Here is an 8041-nt window from a genome sequence, read left to right on the forward strand (position 1 = left end):
ATAAGCCATAACTTGTTCAGCTGTTCCCCAATTCACCCTCTCAGTTTTCAGTTTTTTGCCACCATGAAAATATTTCTTGTACATATGAGTCCTTTTCCTCATTGATCACTTTGGTGTATGAATCTAATAGTAGTATTGCTAGGTCAAAGTTTTTTTGGTCATAGTTCCAAATTGCTTTCCAGAATAGTTGCACCAGTTCACAGTTCTACCAGTAATACATTAATATACTTGATTTTCACAGTCCCTGCAGCATTTGTCATTTTCCCTTTTGTCCAGTTTGCCAGTCTGATGGGTATGAGGTTGAATGATGGTTTAATTAGCATTTCTCTATTAGTAATTTAGAGCATTTTTTCATATGGCTATTGATAGCTTAGATTTCTTCCTCTGAAAACTGTCTACTGCTATCCTTTGATCATTTATCAGTTGGGAAATGACTTAGTTTTATAAACTTGATTGATTTTCCCATATATATCTTAGAAATGAGACCTTTATCAGAGAAACTTGCTGCAAACTTTTTTCCCATTTTCCAGATTCTCTTCTAATGTTAACTTCATTGGTTTTGTTTATGCAAAATTTTTTAATTTTATGTAATCAAAATCCTCTATTTTACCTCCCATGCCTCTGTCTCTTGTTTGGTCATGAACTTTTCTCCTGTCTGTAGTTGAGAAGAAAAGGGAACAAGCATTTGTTAAGCACCTACTATATACAGGCACTGTGCTAAGCACTTTATAAATATTATCTCATTTAATCCTCACAGCTCTGGGTGATAGAAGTTATCCCCATTTTACAGATGAGTAAACTGAGGCAGAAGTTATATGATTTGCCTAGGATCACACAGCTAGTAAGTACCTGAGACCAAATTTGAATTCGGGTCTTCCTGACCCAGGCCCAGAGTTCTATCCTCTGTACCACCTGGCTGCCTCTAAGACCCATATATCTGATGGGTTATTTTTTCCATGCATTTCTAATTTGCTTATGTTTAAATTTTGTACCCATTTGGAGCTTGTTTTGGTATATGGTGGGAGATGATGGCCTATACTTAGTTTCTGCCAGACTGCTGTCTAGTTTTCCTAACGGTTTTTGTCAAGTATTTAGTTCTTGCTTCAATCCTGGACTCTCAGGATTTTATCAAATACGAATTCCTTTGCTTTTGTATATTGTATATCTAATCTGTTCCACGGATCGAATTCTCTACTTCTTACCTAGTAGCAAATTATTTTGATGAATACTGTTTTGTATTATAGTAGAGCCCCTTCTGGATCATTGTCTTGTTACGGAGGAGGGGCTTGTGTGTTGCTAGCAGCTGCTGTGGGGGTGTAAGACCAATAACACTAGCACACAGGAAGGCTGCTAGCACATGTTCTTTGATCTGCTTTTCTAAGGAAACCTACTTTAAGGGGTTTCACAATTTCACTTTAATTAAACATACATATATCGATCATTCACTTAGTTCAGAGGAAAAAGAACTTCAGAGAAAACAAACAGAAATTATATACACAGAGCAAAATAACACAAATCAGCAGACAGGCTTCTAGCTATCTAGCCAAGCAATACACAAACAGTTACAGAGAGAGAAGCACCAACATCTGGGTTTTCAAAGCCAGGGGGCTCTGTGACAGCTACCCAGAGTCTCATGTGGTCAAAGCACATGACGCTTTTCCAGTGAGTGAGAGCCCCAAAACAAAAAATCTCAGATCTTATATACCCTTCTTAGGGTCAGAGGGCATCACAACCATGGGACTCAAACCCACGTGACCTAGGCTTTCTTGTTTCTTAAGCAGGTCATCAAAGACTTTTAATTCAATCAAAGAAATAAAGGCTAGACCCCTTAAAGGTATTCGATTACCTCGGTGCTGAGAAGCACTCAAAAAAACAGCAAAAAGTTCCACTTTGCTTGCCATTACATTTGAAAGGCAAGACTCATCAAAGTTACTTGATTACCTTAGCATTCCAAAAGAGAAAACCGTAAAAAAGTCCTACCCTTCTTACCATTACAGTCACCTAAGATGGACAGGTCATAGTGGAGAGTTCTGACAAAAGGTGATCCACTGGAGAGAAAATGGCAAACTACTCCATTATCTTTGCCAAGAAAACCCAATGGACAGTAATAAGATGATAAAAGAGACGACATTGGAAGATGAGCCCCTTGGGTCAGATGGTGTCCAGTACACTACTGGGGAACACTGGAGGACAACTACAAGTAGCTCCAGTACTAATGAAGTGGGTGGGCCAAGCTGAAAGAAGCTCAGATGTGTCTGATGATGAAAGAAATGTCTTATGCTGTAAAGATCAGTGTTGCATAGAAACCTGGAGTATAAGATCTAAGAACCAAGGTAAGCTGGATATGGTCAAAAAGGTTATGGAAAGATTAAACATTGACATCTTGAGTATCAGTGAACTCAAATGGATGGGAATGGGTAAATTTAATTAAGGTAATTATTACAAATACTACCGTGGGCAAGAATCCCATAGAAGAAGTGGCATAGCCCTCAAGCTGGATGAATCAAAAGCTGGAATTAAGGTTGCTGGCAGAATCATCAACAATGTCAGCTATGCAGATGATACCACTCAGATGGTACAAAGTAAAGAATTGTTGAGGGTGAAAGAGAAGAGTGTAAAAGCTGGTTTGAAGCTTAATATAAAAAAAACTAAGATTTGGTAACTGGCCCCATCACTTATTGGCAAATAGAGGGAAAAGAAAGAGAAGCAGTGTCAGATTTTATATTTTTGGGCTCAAAAATCAAGGCAGACAACTGCAGCTATGAAGTTAAAGGATGCTCCTTGGAAGTAAAGTATGGCAAATCTGGACAGCATACTAAAAAGCAGAGTCATCTTCTTGCAAGCCAAGGTCTGTATAGTCAAAGCTATGGTTTTTCCAGTAGTAATGTGTGGCTGGGAGAATTGGACGACTTAGAAAACTGAGCACCACAGAATTGATGCTTTCAAATTGTGGTGCTGGGGAAGACTTTTGAGAGGCCCTTGGACAGCAAGGAGATCAAATCGGTCAATGGATAAAGAAATTAATTAAAGCCACTCACCGGAAGGCCAAATACTGAAGCTGTAGCTTTAATACTTTGGCCACATGATGAGAAGACAGGACTCATTGGAAAAGACCCTGATGTTGGGAAGGATTGAAAGTGAAAAGAAAAGGGGACAGCAGAGGACGAGATAGGTGGATAGATAGTGTCATGGAAACCCAGAACTTGGACAGACCTCAGGAGATAGTGAAGGACAGAAGAGCCTGGCCTGCTGTCATGAGGTCAAGAGTCAGAGACACCTTGAATCACTGGACAGCTTTATAGTAGAATCCGTTGTTAATTCCCTTGATATTCTTGACCTTTTGTTTAGCCAGATGACTTCTAATCAATAAGGGAAACATAACAAAAGGCACTAACTTAACATGAAGACTGAAGAATGAGTTTGTAGAATTCCTTTGTAGAATTTTAAAGAATAATAAAATTTTGTTGTTGTAGTTGTGGAAGCACATTTAAAAACCTCATTTACCATACAATGAAGAAGTAACTAAAGTAAATAAGTAAATAACTAGACTCTTTGGAAAAGCCCCTTGGAAAGGTAGATGATAGGTCCAGACAAAAGGAAAAAAAAAGGCTTTCACTAGATAAGTGGATTAAAGGACAATCTCTTCTTTATCCCCTTTAGGGATTAGATTAGGATCCATCCCTTAGGAAGTACTCCTTTTCATTACACCTGAGGCACTCTCACCTCCTCTTACTCAGTTTAGATCTATAAAACTATCCATATCTTCCCTCTTTTGAAAAGTCAAATCTTTATAATGAATTTGACCTCTTCTCCTAAATTCTGTAATATTTCGTATCTTTCTTTTTATGGCAGAATCTTGACTCTAAAGTTAGAAAGGACCTCAGAGACCATCCAGGGGTGGGGAACCTGCAGCCTTGAGACCACATGTGGCCTTCTAGATCCTTAAGTGTGGCCTTTTGGTTGAAAAGTTCTCACTTAATTTTGTTCTGTAAAATTTGGATTCAGTCAAAAGGCCTCACTTAAGGATCTAGAAGGCCATACGTGGCCTCAGGTTCTCCCACCCCACCCCCATTACAGTCCACAGGCAAACTGAGACCCAAGGAGGTTAATTGATTGCTCAAAGATTGAAGTATTAGAAGTGAAATTTAAACACCGGTTGTAGAGGCCTTGCTGTTTTCACTGTATGCCTGACTTGCATTGCCTTTTATTCTTACCTGTTTATTTCTTCAATTTGACCATTTAAGCTGCTTTGGAGTGGTTTTTCCATAGCATTTAATATAATTCCTTGTAATTCAATTCAACAAACATTTATGAAGAGCCTTCTATTTATAAGGCAATTGAAAGTACTGTGCTTGGTCCTATAAGCCTAGGAGACCATGTTACCCCCAGACTCAGTAAACTCCGATGGTTCCCTGTCACCTCCAGAATCAAATACAAAATCTCAGTTTGTCTTAAAAGCCCTCCATAACTTTTCCATTTTTCATACACCTTTAATCCTCCTCCTCCCTCACCTACCCTTCAATCCAGTGACACTGGCTTCCTTGTTATTCCCCATATAAGACTCTTCATTTCCCCACATTTTTCTCTGGCTGTCTTCAGTGCTTGGAATGTTATCCTCATCTCTGCCTGCTGGCTTCCTTCAAGTCCTGGCTAAAATCCCATCTTCTTCTGGAAGTCTTTGTAATCCCTCTTAATTCTAGTGCTTTCCCTCTTCAAATTATATCCAATTTATCCTATATGTGTCTTGCATATTTGTTTTTTCATTGTCTCCCCCAGTAGATTGTGAGCTTTTTGAGGGCAGAAACTGTCTTTTGCCTTTCTTTGTATCCCTAGCATTTAACACAGTGCCTAGCACTTATTGATTGACTGGAGATAATAGACAGTGGCAAAACAATCCCTACCTTCAAGAAGCTTACATGATTAGAGAGGACAAGATATGTGCACAATTATATGCCAGTGAAAATTGAGACAAGAGAAAATAGCAATTGTAGGGGACAAGGGAAATCAAGGAATGCTTCATGGAAGAGGCGCCATTTGAACTGAGCTTTGAAGGGAATAAATAATAGTACATACATTCTGAGAGGGTAGGTGAGAGTACATTTCAAAGTTTGAGAAGCTTCCAGGTTTGTCCTAGTGCACTGAAAAAGAGTTTGTGAATGGGAATTGTATAAAGTAAAGGTTGGAAAGGCCTATGATATCCAGAATGTAGAGGGCCTCAAATGCCATACTAAAGAATTTCTGTTTTTCCTATAGCCAAAGGGGAATCACGGAATTCTTTTACGCTAACAGTAGAATGGTTAGATCTGTGTCTTAGGAGAGTTTGTTTTGGCATTTATGTAGAGGATGCATTGGAAAAGGAAGAAACTAGAAACAGGAAGAGCAATTTGAAATCTATTACAGTTGTCTAGTACAGTAGTCAAAGGGAGGATCTGGACAAGGGTGGTGGCAGTCAGTGATAATGGACAGGAAGGAATTGATGAAAGAAGTTGGAAGCAGATTGGAGGTTAAAGAGAAGGAATTACATTGGTAGTGCCAAAGTAAACCTTGTCTACAAATTCCAAGTTGGTAGAATCCAAAGTAATGATGTTTAACTACTTAAAAGTACTTTCCATCATGTGGAAGGTAGAATATTAAGTCATGGGCTGCTGCTAAACTCCTTTTTCTATTTGGAATAGTCCAGACATCTCACCCTTAAAGTTAATAATAACTCTTTGTACTTTGAGGTACTTAATTTCATTATCTTGAAAACTGAGAATGGAAATTCACTGTTTTTATAACCAAAGATTTGTTCTATAAGATTACACTTTGGGTGGCTTGGTATGTTGCTTAGTTTACTCTCTGAAGAAAAAATTCAGAGGTTTGTGTGGTTTAGGTTTTGTTCAAATTATTGTTATGACCAACTTTAATGTAATGCCTTGTAATGTCATTAAAGGACCAGTCCTGTAGTGAGTCAGCTGCTCACTCATATGAGATGAATAAACTCTTTCAGGACTCCAGAGCAGCATTTAGTGACTCATCATAGAGTCAAGCCCTATTGTAATAGGAGTTAAATGCTTGTTATTAATAAGAAAAATAGGAGGATCATAGAAGAAATCAGACTAGGGACCAATGGGAGAAAAAGTTTAGAGAGGCTGGTACAAAAAGAAGATAGGTTAAGGTTAGGAAGAAGAATAAGAGAGCATGTCTCTATTTCTGTTTTGTAATAACTGACTTCTTTGTGACACAATTTGAAGATTATGGGCAGGAGTCGTTTTACAGGTGTGATTGAGCAATCTGGACAGTTTTTTCAGTGAAGCCCCATCAAGGTTGTTTAAAAGGTACTTCTTTCCTAAATAGTGCTCCCAAGTTCCGTGGGATATTTCTTCATTATTATGGAGGATAGTACTGTATTAAATTTACTTTTTTAGACTATGCTAAATTATATTTCTCCTCCCTTATCTCCTACTTAAAAATAAACCGCTGGTAGCAGGTAGTATACATTTAGATTGTGAATCCTGTGTCTACAAACATGTTTCAGAAAGCACCATTGTATCAGTTAATCAGTTACAATAGTGGGGCATCTTAGATAGAGTTTAGCTAAGATAGATGCCATAGTCGATGCTGTGTTTCTAGAACCCTTAAGAGGTCACAGAAATTTTCTGTAAAGCCTGCATATTTATTTTGGGAGAACTTAAGCTTAGTACAGTTAGTACGCAGTTTCGGATTTTATTTTATCTTTTTTTTTTTTTTTTAAAGGAGAACCACATTTTAAGTTCAAACTTTGCCAGCCTGTGACAGGATATCCCACATATCTCCATACTTGAACCTTGTCTCAGAAGTCACAGAAGAACTACCAAAATGTGTATTTACCTTGAATTCAAATAAAATAATTTGAAAAAACATTAGTTTTGCTCCTAAAAATCCTATGAAGAATCTTTTGCCTCAGAGGAAGCAGCAGTTTTTAAAAAAACAAAAACTGTAATTACTTGGTCAAGGAAGATAAAGAATTCTAGATTGATCCCTTGGCTTTATTTCATACAGGTGAAATAACAGTCCAGAGAATAACATCCTAGTCTATAGTGCTTTGTTGTCACTAATCTTTGAGCAGTTTTTGAAAGATATGAGCAGTTGAACTTCCACTAAAAGTTGTTAACCTACTTATTTCTAAGTTTGTTTTTGGTTGTCCCTGTTTTAAATTGAGACTTTTTTTTTCTGGTTCCTATTGTGGATTACCTTGAATAGGATTTATTTATGCCAAATAATTAGATCTGTTGGGGGAGATATGGTTTAGAACAAAGGATTTTATGGATAGATTTCAGAGAGTTATAAACCTGTTTTAAATAGCTTATTTTGATGATTAATTTAGTGTAGTTTAATTCCTTTTTAGATCAGTGTACTTTTTGTATTTAAAAATAGTATTCCGAGAGGGCATCCATATGCCTTAACAAACTGCCCAAGGGATTCATGGCACAAAAATGGTTAAGAACTCCCTCCTATGTTTTGAATAGTGAAATAATTGCGGTTTTCAAATGTAACCTTCAGGCATTGTGAAATAACCTCTAATCTATAGAAGAATAAAGATAAAACAATCTGATCATTTCTGAATATCAAAGGAATTTTCAAGCTATAGCTAGTAAAAATGATAGACTTCTAAATTTCCAGAGGAAAATCATTCCTTCCACATGTGCAAAACCTTCAATTCTCTCTAGCAAAATAAACTTTTATTTCAAAAATAAACATAGGAATTTTTAAAGTTAATGAAGACAAGCTGTGACCTAGTACAAAAAGGATTTTTCTAAACTGTTAAATCAATTTCAAGGAGTGTTGATATCAGGTAACAACTTGACTGAAGCATACATGCAGCCGAAGTGAAGAGCAGGGTATGCTAAAAAAAATTTCTTTCTAGCACATTTTACCTCATATAATATTGGTACTGTTTCTCCACTTTTTTGTCCCCCGCCCTCCAATTTTACCCCCCCTTGCCCTTTTCGTTCTCTTAAATTTTAAAAAAATTAGCATGAACCTGACAAATCATGAACATTTCTATACACAAAGAAGGCCA

Source organism: Trichosurus vulpecula, chromosome 2, assembly GCF_011100635.1.
Source record: "Trichosurus vulpecula isolate mTriVul1 chromosome 2, mTriVul1.pri, whole genome shotgun sequence".
Lineage (NCBI taxonomy): Eukaryota > Metazoa > Chordata > Mammalia > Diprotodontia > Phalangeridae > Trichosurus > Trichosurus vulpecula.